At 35.3% G+C, this 14,558-nt stretch overlaps 1 long non-coding RNA gene across 1 annotated transcript in view; it reads right to left on the bottom strand.

The window, feature by feature from the left end:
- The window catches only part of LOC125778283 (uncharacterized), a 104,270-nt gene extending 101,039 nt beyond the window's left edge, over nt 1-3,231 (bottom strand). The window contains exon 1 of the long non-coding RNA XR_007422601.1: nt 3,179-3,231. This is a non-coding gene — a long non-coding RNA (uncharacterized LOC125778283). The remainder of the gene's footprint in view (nt 1-3,178) is intronic.
- Between the last annotated feature and the right edge of the window lie 11,327 nt (nt 3,232-14,558).

The following is a 14,558-nucleotide window of genomic DNA, read 5'->3' on the forward strand; positions in this document are numbered from 1 at the left end:
TGCGTGTTGCCCAAAAATGGCGCTGCGGCAGGCGGCGCATTGGCGCCGTAAAGCGCGCGTAGATATGTACATGCGAAGCAGTTCTTGTTGTTTTTCGGCAACAGTTTGCAGTTTACAACGTGGTTGTTTTTGTAATTTTTGTTGTTGCAACATAATGCATAAACTAAGTTAAGTTCGCAAGTTGACGCAGCGTTTACGCGTAATTTAGCGCGCAATATTAATTACGTTGCCGCAGCAGTTACACTGTTGCAACATATTGTATGCGTTGCACGTACGCACTTTTTTCCGTTAGGTGTTGCACTTGCTGTTGCTTGTGGCACTTTTTAGTGCATTGCAACTGTGTGTGTATGCAATGAACACAACATTGTCTGAAATGAAGGGAATTTCAAATCGAAAACAACAAATAGTAATTGCTTGCCACATAATTTCAGAGCTGTCAATCAGCAAGTATTTGCTATGCAATTTCTTATTATTCCACCAACTACGCTTATTTGCTGCATGTTGCATAAATATAGCGCGCATATACATATGTATGTATGTACTGGTAGTTATGTTGCATGTGTTGCATGCAACAATTATTATTGTTACGAGCGTAAAATTCGAATTGACACGCCAGTGACACTTGGCTAACACCAATAATCAACAAAAGCAACACAAATAAATACAACAACAACAAGTCTGACATTTGCGCTACAACAAACATTTGCGGTTGCAACAAACACACGCGTGCATTTGTTGATATAGCAATGTAATGTGTGGCATAGAATTGCAGCAACGTATACAAATTGCCGTACATGCAACACGCTACAATGCTTTTATATTTTGGCAGTGTTGCATGACCGGCGGTGCAGCGCTAAGAGCGTTGCAAGTTGGCTTGAGGCATGTTATGGAAATTATTGTATGTTTGCATATGTGCAGAAGTGCCTTTTCTAGCTTCAACAAGCTACCAAATGTGTGGCATGCCACCTCAGCTCGTATGTGCAACAGGAGTTAGCAGGACACATACATACATACACAGACATTTCTGTTCCAGGAAATTAGCTAAACCGCAAGTGCAACAAATAATAACAGCTGTGGCAAGTTCGCAGAAATTACTAGTTCAATTTTGAGGTTAGAAAGGAAAAAATGATGTAAATAACGGTTTTGTAATCGACAGGTTCTTGAACGGAAAAAAGGGAGAATTTTTCGAAAAAAAATACTGTTTTCAAAATATCCATACACACACTTTCTTCTTTCTAGATTCTATAACAAAGAGTTTCTCCTCTCCATCACGCTTCTGAATTAACACTCTTCTCCAAAAAAAGTTGAGTTCGTTGCAGATTCCGTGACCTGAGCCGAAAAACGTCAGAAATATTCCTCGAAGGATTCTAAAAGTTACCTCGCCCACTTCTTATTTACGGCCCACTGACCCTTCGAGTTTTTGTACATTTGACCTGATCCGAGAAAAGCCAGATATATTCCTAGAAAAATTCTAAAGATCGCCTCGGTAGTTTTTGAAATAACACACTCTGACTCCTCTCCAAAAAAAAGTCAAGTTCATTTCAGATTCCTGGACCTGATCTAAGAAGCTCTAGAAATAATTCTCGAATAATGTGCAACAACCTTTGACCTTATCTGAGAAAAAATGTTCCTCAAATAATTCTAAAACTCGCCTCGGTAGTTTTTGAAATAACACACTCTGACTCCTCTCCAAAAAAAAGTCAAGTTCATTTCAGAAACGTCAGAAATGTTTCTTGAAGAATTCTAAAAGTCAACTTGCCCGGTTCTTCTCCAAAAAAGTCTAGTTCATTGCTAATGCCTCGAGTAGAACCGAGAAACGTCTGAAATATTCCTCGAATAATTCTAAAAGTCAGCTTCTGATTTGCACATTCCTTGATCTGATTCGAGTAAAAATCTTAACAGGGATGAACCATAGCTCAACCTATAAGACTTTCGCTTTAAGGCTGGTTTCTAAGATGATTGCATATTGAAATCCATTTGATCTCACAAACTCATGCTGAAAGGTCGGATTCATCTGGTCACAACCTAATTTTGAAACGTTTTGGCATACCTTGTCTCGTAGTTCACTTAAACAAGCGATTATAAAAACGTAACCATTAAAGACTTGGATTCAGAGGTATACTTTAAGTGTAAGTTGAGAGTTTAGGAGCCCCAGAAGCACCATTTGCCGAAGCTGAGAGTCAGGGAAAGTCAGAAAGAAAAACAAAATTTAACAGAACAACTCATCTACTAATACTAAGAGCATGTATTGTTAGAAAGAGAGGTCAACCGTTGAGTTATATTTTTAACGAACTCGTCAAACAGGGAACAAAAATGTGGATAAGAGTTTCACGAAGTTTCAAAAAATGCAGCTGCTTGTAACAGAGATCGGTTCCTAGCAGAGATCTTTCGATTCTAACCTATGTTAAGTTTGGAAGATACGAACTAGTTCGAAAAAAACTTAAGCTGATTAAGTCGCGGTCAAAGATCTGGCCACTATAGGCTCTTGGGAGCTGAATTTCACTTAAGAAGTGTTTTCTAAGCGAGGAAACGGTCTTTGAATAAAGAAAATGTGACAAAAGTTCGAATCTTTGAGGATCTTGAGTCATTATTTGAAGATTTCTCCATTAAAACTAAGTGCTTGCGTGAAAATGCTCCGTTCCAACGAGTTAGAGTGAACCTAAGACGACAGTTTCTTGTAATTTTCTGACTACAAGCTCTTTTTTTCATAAATATACACTCATATACATATATACGTATGTACATAGACCAGTATATAAGCATATACTTACATAGGTCCATCTACACCGCTTAATTTTTTGGGGTTGTTGGGCGTAACGAACGTGTGAGAAACTATTTGTCGCATGCAACATGACATGCCTGGCTGACCGCTACCTAACAATTTCAGCAACGCTGACATGTCCACCACCCCTTTGCCTTTCGAAATCTTTCTTATTCGTTTATTTTCATGCGACAATTTCTTTAATTTTTGTGACGATTTCTTGGCTTTGCTTTGCCTTCGCTCGCCAGCGTTTGTTGCGTGGCTGGCCCGCTAGTTATGTTGCGGAACTTACTATAATAAGTAGAAATGTAAATACAAGTATACATACATACAAGTATATACATGTTTGATGGACTGTGCGCCTGCGCAGCTAAGCGTCGTAGAAATGTAAGAAATTAGTAGTTAATGTGGACTCACCTTCGTTTTAATTTTTCTGCAGCATTCAGGCGTGACTGGCGAAATTATTAACTGTAAATAGAAATGTTAATTTATTTTTAATATAACTTTAGTAATTGCTGGTGTTATTGTTGTTGTATAAGAGGCGTATTACATAAAGAGAAAGTATTGAATGAGAAAGTTTTTAAAAAATACGATTTTTGCTCGTAGCTTTTACTACAAAAAATTTTCACCAGGAAATTCATACAATTGAAAGTTTAAAATAAAAAAATTTATAAATAAAAAAAATAAACAATAAATTTAAAACAATTATTTTTTCCGTTTTTATAAATATCTGTCTTTAAATTTAATAACTTTCGATTTTTTTTTTCGACAGTTCGAAAAGGAAGTGCTTCTATGCCGTGATATCTGAACTTGGTATCCCCGCAAAGCTAATACGGCTGTCGTTGAGCAACACTAAAAGCTCCGTCAGGATCGGGAGGGATCTCTCCGAGCCGATACCACCTATTCGGACCTCTCCAAATCGATACCAAACGAGGTTTCAGACAAGCGGACTCCCTAACGCGTGATTTCTTCAAATTATTGGTGGAGAAATTAATACGAACTGCAGAACTTGATCGAGCAGGTACAATCTTCCAAAAGAGTATACAGCTGCAGGCGTACGCTGATGCCATTGATATCATTGGCCATAACAACCGCACTGTTACTTCTACTTTCTCAAGATTGGACAAAGAAGCGAATCAAATGGGTCTGACAGATGAGCTTTACGAGTTATACGGCGACATTGACAAAGTGTGACGAATTAAGAGACAGCAGTTACGCTGGCTAGATCATGTCGCCGGAGTGGATAGAAATACTACAGCTTTGAAGGTTTCCGATTCAGTACCCGTCGGTGGAAGGAGAGGTGGCGGAAGACCTCCATTCCAGGAGAGGTCAGGAGAGAAATGGCAAGGAAGACATTGGTTGCCCTTTACTGTTGAAGGTTAGCCGTTGGCAAATAGTGGGGACCCTCACCGAAGGTAGTTCTTTGGCTCTATGAAACAATAATTAAGCCCAATTAAGCAAACCAACTATGGCGTTGAACGTCTTTCTGCATCTATCCGCAAAAGCTGCCTTTAGGCTCAGAGAAGCTGAGTTCTTAGATGACTGCGAGCACTCTGAAATCCTGGCATACTTCATTTCTATTTCATTCCAAAATACTGACCAGGTCGACGAACCTTGCTCTGGCTGTCGTTTCAATGCTCGGTAACCACCTCTGTGTGAGGCATGCGAGAGAAGTAATCGCTGGAAGAGAAAGACGGCAAGCATTTTTGCGAATGGATCAAAGCTTGCGGCGAGGATTGGTGGGTTGTGCACTCAAGACTAGTGAAGGAATGTTTAGATTCTCTAGCAACGAGTTATTTTATGATTAAACTGATTTGGGTATTTCAAGAAACTATAAGGCTGATGAGCTTGCTAGGACAGGTACTTCAGTGCCAATAACTGCGGAGTAAGAGCTCCGTTGGCTTCATGTGGCTTACTGCTGCACGATTGGACTTTAGACTAGCTCAGCGAGTGTTGGTCAACTATCTACAGCTATGCAGTCGCAAAACCTAATGACAAAGAACCACTTTTCAATAGTTGTAGGAGTTCTAACTGAACACTTTTCGATCGGAGTTCAAGCGGTAAGATTGATCAACTTATTGGACGCCAGTTGCAAGAGCAGTTTGGAATAAGATGAGATAGAAACAATTCAACACTTCCTCCTCAACTGCTCCAGTTTTGTCAAATTACGGTGAAAACATCTCGGATCTCTTACTTTTAGATATTTAGGTGAAATAGCTTAAAAAATGAAACACCTCAACAGTTTTGAAATAGGTTCACAACATTTTGGCTGATAGCTGATATCCAATTAGAAGAGTTTTTCATATTACCGCCATTATTTTTTTGTATTATCGCCATTTGACTCAGATTAATATTACTTTATTACTTTTGCAAATTAAATGCTAAAAAAATATTTTTTAAAAATTCCAAAAAAATGTATGCTATTAAAATACAAAAAAATTGTTTACTAATTTGTAAAATTTAATCAAATTTTTACCATCGCAATTAGTCTCATAGTAATATTAATTTTTCTAATTAAATGCTAAAAAATAAAATTAAAAAAATTAGAAAATAATTTTATCATATTAAAAAAAAATTAAAAACTTTTTCTAAAATATTTTTTTTATACTAAAAATAGCAAAACATTTATTTTCTCTGCTCGTTTTGTGTAACCAGAGCTGCCAAGTGGTATGCAACAAGGCGAGCATGTAAGCTGATACCTTCTAATCTGCCGCCCGGCCTTCGAACAAATGCGATTTTGCACAGACACACACACACACACATGCAAATATTAGAATAATATACATATGTACTTGTATATGAATGCGGTTGGCAGTTGTTGCCTTTGTTGTTGTTACATGTAAGCGCATGTTGCGCCACACCAGTAAACTACTTTCATACGATACCCCAACGCTTTGTTTGTTATTGCTGTTGCTTTTTACCGCTACCGCCTCTTATTATTAAGTATTTTTTTATTATTGTTTTTTTTTTTTACATTTTTAGCTGTCTTTTTTCTATTTCTACCATTTTCTGCTATTGCACACTGTTTGTAATTATTAAACTGTCTTTAGAGCATCAAAACGGCAGCGAAGCGCAACACTAATAATAGAGCGCACAGCAAAATGAAAAAAACGGTGTGGTGCAACTGCTGCACGGCAGTGATGGAATTGGTCACCGCAACGCCGGAGGCAGCGAGGCGGCGAGGCATTGCAGTGTAGGAAGCGCGACAGTAGTGATTCAAAGCGGTGCAGTTATGTATGTATATATAAATATGGATGTGTTTATATATATGTGTTTGTGTTTTTTGTATGCTTACATGTAAATATATGCATGGTGATATAGTTTATGTGCGCAAAAGCGGTAATTTTTGCGTTTCCAATTAAAAATCACTTATTCTACTCGCTTATTGTCTTTAATTACGCAAAGCCGCCGGCCGCACTGCGCCACCCTCCCGTTGGTTACACTTTCAAAATGGTTTAATTAGCGACAGATCGCGCAATGGTTTCACTCACTTTAAGCTAGATCACGTGGAAGCTAATATTTTGGCAGTTAAGCTGAGAATTAAAGCCTAGCCACAGGCGCTGATGTGAAAAAGATATAATAACTTTTATCAATTTTTATTACATTGGAGAAATATAGAAAATTTATAAAATTCGTTGCTAAAGAATTCACATTTTTGTAAAATTTGTGACCTTTATATAACGGTATTTCAAGCTTTGTTTTCCTCAAGTCACGCTTGAGCTTCTATTGCGATCGGCAAGCAGTCAAGGTTTTCTTAGAGAATGTTTTGATAAGATCACTGAAAATGTTATCTCTCGTCCAAAAGTAAACGCCACAGAAATCTGATGAATATTTCTGTAGTGAACGATATTAAGGCGATGCTTCTATAAGGTCGCAAACCATGAAATCTCGTAGCCTCTGTCATCCAAAAGCAGCAAGGGTTCATAAACCCATACTTGCGCAATATTTGGTGCATTTTATGACTCAGACCGGTCTCTAACATGGACTTAAGGTGACGCCGCGAAATTCTCGAAAGGAAGCGGGTCCGGTTCGAATAAGTTCTGAGTCGAAATCCAGACAGAATCATTTGGAACGCTATCGACTAGAATCGATAAGGCAACCGACGGAAAGATCAAGAACCTGTATAAGAACCTGGAGAAAAAATTTTGAAATGTCTAAGGTCCAAGAAATGTGGTTGTGTTCCAAACATTCGACTTCTAAATCATTTATATAAGGAAAAAAGCTTTAGAACGTAATTTTTTCAAAATTTGTGAAATTATTTTTTAGAAAGTTTTGTAATTTTTTTGAAAAATTTTGAAAGCATATTTTAAATTGTGGAGCTTTTCTTGGAAAATTTTGACATTTTTTTTTGAAAATGTTTGAAATTTGTTTTTGAAAACCTTTGAAATATATTTTGAAAAAATTGTGGACAACTTATAAACCAGTAATATAAGGAAACCAAAGTGAGGCCCTATGTTCTACCTAAGAGCTGCGGGAAAATATTAATAGCTTTTAAAATTACTTTTTTGAAAATTTTTGATATTATTTCTTAGAATATTTTTTTAATTTTTGTAATAATTTTTGAAAGCATATTTAAAATGGGCAAAAAATTGGTGGAAGTTTTTTTTATGAAAATTTTGAAGGTTGTTTTTGAAAATGTTTGAAGGCTGTTTTTTGAAAATGTTATAATTTTTTGGAAAATTTTGGAATTTTTTGGAAAACGTTTGATTTTTGAATTTGTTGGGACAATTTTTTAATTTTTTTGGACAACTTATAAATCAGTAAAATTAGAAAATCGAAGTTTTTGAAATTAGCATTTTGAAAAATTTTGAAATTATTTATAAATAATTGTTCAGTTTTCGTAATTTTTCTCGAAAATTTTTGAAATAATATTTTAAATTAGTGGAATTTTTTTTTGGAAAATTTTGAAATTTTTTTTGAAAACGTTTGAAATATGTATTTTTGAATTTTTTGGGACAATTTTATAATTTTTTTGGACAACTTATAAATCAGTAATATAAGGAAAACAAAGTTTTTGAAATTAGTATTTTGAAAAATTTTGAAATTATTTTTAAATAATTGTATAATTTTTGTAATTTTTCTGAAAAATTTTTGAAATAATATTTTAAATTAGTGGAACTTTTTTTTGGAAAATTTTGAAACTTTTTTTGAAAATGTTCGAAAGTTTTTTGAAAATTTTTAAATTTTTTCGACAATTTTTAGTATTGCTTGTAGATTTTTTTACTTTGAAAATGTTCAATTTTTTTTATTTTTGAAAATTTTGACAGGAAATCACTCTATCCAAAATATAATATACGTACATATGTATGTATGTGTGTATGTGTGTATGTGTAAATTTCTTCATATTTGCGTTCTTTGTACCTTTATAATCTCCAAAACCTTAATTGGCATTAACGGCTCAACCAGGAAGTTGTAAGATTGAATTATCTTTAAATTAAAGGTAATTGACTTGTACAATATTTTTTATTCACAGCCAAATTACAAAAAATAGTTTGACAACATAACTTTAACTTTGCAAAGGAAAGCAACATTTTTGAAGACACCTTCAATAAACTGAAACATTTGCAAAAAGAAAACGAAAATGCGCCGTCGTTAAGCGCCGCCTCCAACAAGCTGAGTGATCGAGCCAGGCATCGAAGGAAAGCCGAAGCAATGGTAACAGTCAGCAAGAGGCACAAAAAACCGGTAAATTGTAATTCAAGTGCTGCGTAGATATGTATGTGGCTATGAATTAAATAGCAACAATATATTGAAGGTTCTACTTAAATGATTAAAATCATATTTTTCGTATAAAAGAAATATTAAAAATTAAAGGATCGCCTCATAGTTTAGTTTCACACCGTGCCATATACACAAAAATTCACCACACCGAGCAACAAGCTAATAAACACTCAAAATAAGCGCTCAATTCCCCACTGCACATACCACAGCACATAAATACAACTCCCCTCAAATGCTACTTGCCACAATGTTGTTGTTGGCTGCTGTTAAATTAAAATTTACTCAACGCCTTCGCTTTATATGAACTGCCGCTAAGCATTTATTTTCAAACCTACCTACCTTAACAGTTATATATGCTACCCACTCACACCACAAATGCGCTTAGCAGCAGTTCTCCTTGCGCTATCGCAGCCTGAACTCCGCAGGAGTAAATGAGTGCGCTGAATAGGCTACCGCATTGCCACAGTTGTTTTTGCTGTTTTATATTTGCCTCACATAAATTTACAAGCATTGAAAAAATATAGCGTGCCTGCCCTCACACTCAACTACTTAAGCATAAACACACTCACTGTAGTTGTCGGGCATACGCTCTCACTCTCACACCACCGTTTTATGACAGCTATAACTGCATTTTAGGCGCTCAGCTGTTGTTTTGCAGCGCCAGCAGAGATTTTCTTTGCTTTGCAGACAATAATTTCGCTTGTCTTTTGCACAATCTTAATCTTCATATTGTTTTTGTTTTATTTGTGTAGTGCTCGAGTCTGCTCTCTTCTGCTTTGACCGCTGTTACTTTTTGCTTTTAGTTTTCTTGCTTTTGTTTGCTTTCCCCTGCGTTGGTTGGGCAAAATGGTCGCATGTAGCCAACCCATTGCTGCTATCGCATTTCACAGTTATGCCGACGAGGCGTGACAATCGTCGCACAAACCGACAGCGCTTGTATGCTGGATCGCGGAGCATGTATTTGCTTGTGTGTGTTGTTGTTGATTTGAAAAAATTGAAATCGTGGATTGAGTTTATACGTTCCATTTTTAGAGGTTCCACGAGTTGTTTTTCTAAGTAATGTTGGTTTCCAAATCTCTAAATGTGAATTTTCTAAATGGGATCCATTTTAATTTGTATTGCTTTGTTTGAATATTGCATTTTTTCCATTGAGAAACTCACAAATTTAAGTATGAGCCCTGGCTTGATCCCCAATGAACATAAAATACTACTTAGTTAGCATTGAAAGCCCTCTGGTATAACTTTTAAGACTCAGGGTTGAAGTCAAAACACTGAACTCGCGGTATTTCTGACGGTCCGTTGAACGATTTCTCTAGATACAATGTCGACCCGTATCTCCTATCTGACATTGGGAGTGACTTTAGTGGACGTTCTCTTAACGATATATCGCCTAGTATTCCCGACAGCATTTTGAGGTATTTTAGTGGACGTTCCTTCAACGAAACTTTGACTGGTATCCCGTTCTGGCATTAGAGGTGAGTTTATTGGACGTTTGCTTGACGAAAGATAACCTGGTAATCCCGAACGGGCATCAAGGTGATTTTAATTAAAGTTCTCTCAAGACAAAATGTCGACTGGTATTTCCGATTGGACATCGAAGTGATTCGAGGTGACGTCCACTAACGTTCTCTCGACTAGTAACCCCGATTGGAACGATTTTAATGAACGTTTTCTCGACCAAATTTCGACTGGTACTATGGATCGAACATCGAAGTAAATTTTTGTGAATATTCCTTCGAAGAAACGTCGATCGGTATCCCGATCTGCCATAAGAGGTGAGTTTAGTTGACGTTATATCGACTAAAGGTGAACTGGTATTGCCGATTAGACAACGAGGTGATTTTAGTAGGCATTCATTCTCTCGACATAATGTTGAGTGGTATTGTATTATGTTGGAGTCATAATTTAGTGACATTGAAATCTCACATTGACTCGAGCTTTCATTGGTGAATGTCGTTGAAAATAATCATCTACACACTTTAACACTTCGGATACTAACGTTGATTAACTTTTCTTGTCACTACTTTAGCCAACCAAAGTTACGAGCAGGTGTCGAGATTAATCGCTTTATATACATATGTACATATAGAGTTATCATTAGATCGAGATGTTTCATAGATATAATAAGACTTTAATCCCTTCTCAGTTACTTTTGGCAACATTAAGGGGCATGGCTGGGATATAATTGTTAGAAACCCAACCACATCCAGACCAAACTTCTCTACCTTTAAGTTCAGATATTTCTTTACATTTAGCAAATATGAGAAGAAGACCCATAGACATGACTTTGTCTCACTTTTGTCAGCTCGGGGCATGTTTCTTAAAGGCGGAAGATCTGGTCGGTCTACTAGAATGAGAGATGAGTAGATAAGTCTGAGTTTTCTCCAACTACCTAAAATCTTTAACAAGGCGATTAAGTTAGGCTTTGAAGGAGATTGGGTATCTTTGGATCGAAGAAAAGGTTCCAGTTCATTTGAAAGGGATTTCTAGAATATTTAGGAACCAAAGCATCAAGTAGTGTTTCGTTGGAACAAATCTGAAATATTTCGCAGATTTTCACAGAAAATACATTGGAACGGCGCTGTTTGTGTATAATGGTCTTCTTCATTTCAGTAGTATTAGTATTTATTCTAGTTTCTATTTTCCACATAATATTTTTTTTTTCACCGAAATTTTCCCTCCCCTCTATACTATCTAGAAAAATCCGCCCAAACTACTACAAAACTTTTGGCGCGTTAATTTTACATTTTCACTCATTTTCCGTTGACGCGCCGCGGGTTGTCAGTCAGCCGACGCGACGCTGCTAATTAGTCGCTGTCATGCCATTGGCGAAAGTGCCACACACAAATTGCAGCAAACGTGCTTAGATGTGGGTGTGCGTGTGCCTGCGCATTAATGTTGCAGAAATTATGTTCTACGTTTAATAAACTTTGCAAATTTTATGCGAATTTTCATTGCGCTAAAATTGTTTCGCCACTGCCAAGCGGGAATGTCAAATATTTTAATTGTTTTTAATTAAAAGTGAAATGAGAACAAAAGAGCTGCTGTGACGCAAATGGAAAATGCTGCTATGGGAAGCTTTTTTGAGTCACGTATAAATAATTATGAGTTTGAGAAGAAAAAAAGAAATAAATAAATTTCGAAACGCAGGGAAAAAATAAATAAAATAAAAAAAGAAAAGAAAACAAGACACAAAAATTATTTGTTAAACTAGAAAAACTAGAAAACTCTCAAATAATACCGCATACAAATTTAATTTTAAAAAATATTATTTTATAAAAAATTAAAAAAAAATTAATTAAAAGTAACAAAAAAATAATATTGAAAAAATAAAATATTTTTGAGACACACAAAAATTTTTTAAATTAAGAAAAATTAAAATATCATAAAAAATTAAAAATTTTAAAATTAAAAAATTAGATTTAAAGTAATACAAACTATATAGAAAAAATCAAAAATTCCTAAAATTAAAATATTAAAAAAAATCCTGAAGTTTTTAGTTTATATATTCTCATATTACTAATTAAAAGATTTCCCTCAAACACTTCTCTGAAATTCAACACAATCTCAACATCAATAGGACATTAAAATAGGTATTTAATATTGTTTTCGTTATTATTGTAAGTCACTAGAAAAGAATAGAGATTCTGGAGACATTTATGAAAAAGTTTTGACGAATAAATCTTGTCTTATATATAAGATAAGTCTGAGATTCCTCCAATTACCTAAAATCTTTAACAAGTTCACTAAAATTTCAGAATAACTTCTAATTGCAATGACTACAGGTAAAGAGTGAGAGAGAACTTGACCTAAAACTCAACGATCCAAACGTGGTTAAAACGCCGAAAAACAGATCTCAATTCTGGTAACGTAAAACCGGCCGTCCGACTCCCTCTCAGTAAGTAGCGTCCTTGAAGTCGAAGTTCCTCCACCAGATGACGAGTTCGAACAGCCGTGAGAATCTAGAGTAACCACCCTTGCGCATCTTCGTTCTGAATGCTGTAGAAGGTTAAATTCCTGCTTAAGCAGAATCGACCTCGACCTACCAAAAATATGTCTAGCACACAACGACTCCCTGTATGACTCTAAACAACTCTTTTCGTGTCCAGCTAATCCCACTCGCTTAACACCCCTCTTACAATGAACCGACATCGTCGTAACAGCACGTTTCCTGCTCTTAAATTACCTTACCTTACCATTTAAGCGAGAATTAGATAATCGGTTCAACAACAGAGAGAGAACCTTATTTAAATGATCTTGAAACTATTTGGGTAATATTTCCTGCTATTGCAATAACATCAACTAGAAACGCTGGTATTATCTGAGCAATGGATCTAGGTGGTCTTTAAAAATATGTTTCATACTGCATCTACAATATCGGTGTTATTATATTGATGCTGCAGACACAGAGGCACACCTTTTTCATAGTAGATACTAAACAAAAATTTCGTGATATTAGGATACTTCATAAAACTTTTAAAGACCATTACGAGAAAACTCCGATTTTTCTTACAGTTCGTCCACCAAAATATGCTCCAAAACCACCTTATGTGGAAAAACAATAAATTTCGCTTGACAAAGAAACGAGTTTGGCACTCACAAATTTGAAAAAAAAACTCGCAAAAACGGTAGTAAAGGCTTCTAAGAGGAGAGTAAATAGCTTCTCGTTGAAGAAATTTCGACATTCTTGGAAGAATTTTTAGTTTTTAAGATACTGAATAAAGTGTATTCAGAGCTAAATACTACTCCATATACAATATGCTTTTGTTTTAGATAGTTCAAGTTACAGACAGTAACCTTACTTCAACAAAAGTGGAGCTCAAGTGGTGGGTGATTAAAAAATATAATGGCTCGAACAAAGTTTGGGTCTAAAAATTTGTACAAAATGCTGCCGCCAGTTTGAATAATAAAAATATTTTATAAAAAATTTAAGAAAAAAATGAAAGATCTTACACAGAAGAGTACTTATAATATGTATGCATACAAGAATACATACATGGATTATTTTGCATTTTTGTACAACAATAATACAGAGAAAATATGCAACAACAATGCATTAAAAGAAATCGGAATCAACAGCTGTCGACTCAATTGCGCTGATGAGATTTGCCAACTATAAAAACGCTGCTTAACCTTCAGCGCAAGGATACTTAAGCAAGAAAAAACACGGAAGTATGTACATATGTATGTATGTATATGAACTTGAAAAAGTAGGAAAATCAAGTAAAGCCGAAAATTCATTCATTAAACGGCGAACACAAAGCGCTTAACGGCAAAGGAGTGCGCGGAGATGCTTCAGAGGGTAGACGAAGACGCTGAATAGGAGCAAGGAGGATAAGTTGGGAAAGAAAAAAGGAGGGATAGGAAAATAAAATAGAAGAGGGAGTAAAAGAAAAAAAGAGGGAGAAAAGAATAAAGAAGAGAAAGGAAAAAATGAGAATAGCAAGGGGAAAAAGAATAGGTAAGAAGAAAAAAGTAGAAAGTAGAGAAAGGAAATAAAAAGGAATGAGGCAATATGAAGACAAAGGAAAAATAAAAAAAAAATACGTTTACTTCGGTTACGCCGCAGCTATAATACTCCACAAAAATAATAAATATTTTCATACAAAAACTTGATTTTGTTCGCGCAGTTTCCATGGCAGCTAAATGATATAGTTTTCCGATCTGAATATTTTTTTCGGAGATTACAGCGCTGTCTTGGAAAATAAACCATGCCAAATTTTGTGAAAACATATCGCCAATGAAACTTTTTTTCTAGAGGAGAACATGATTTTGGTCGCTCAGTTCAGCGCAGCGTATCCAACGAGAAACTGTTATAATTTAATTAAACTGGCATAATTGATTAATATAATTTTTTTATTTAGCCTTAGTAAATATTATATTTTTTAATAATTTTGTAATACCTTTACAAGAAATGAAACTCGAACTGGTATAAATCGTTTACACTGGCATAATTGATTAATATAATTTTATTACTTAGCCTGAGTGAATATTATATTTTTTAATAATTTTGCAATACCTTTACAAGAATTGAAACTCGAACTGGTATAAATCGTTTAAACTGGCATAAATGTTT

Source organism: Bactrocera dorsalis, chromosome 4, assembly GCF_023373825.1.
Source record: "Bactrocera dorsalis isolate Fly_Bdor chromosome 4, ASM2337382v1, whole genome shotgun sequence".
In the NCBI taxonomy this organism is placed as follows: Eukaryota; Metazoa; Arthropoda; class Insecta; order Diptera; family Tephritidae; genus Bactrocera; species Bactrocera dorsalis.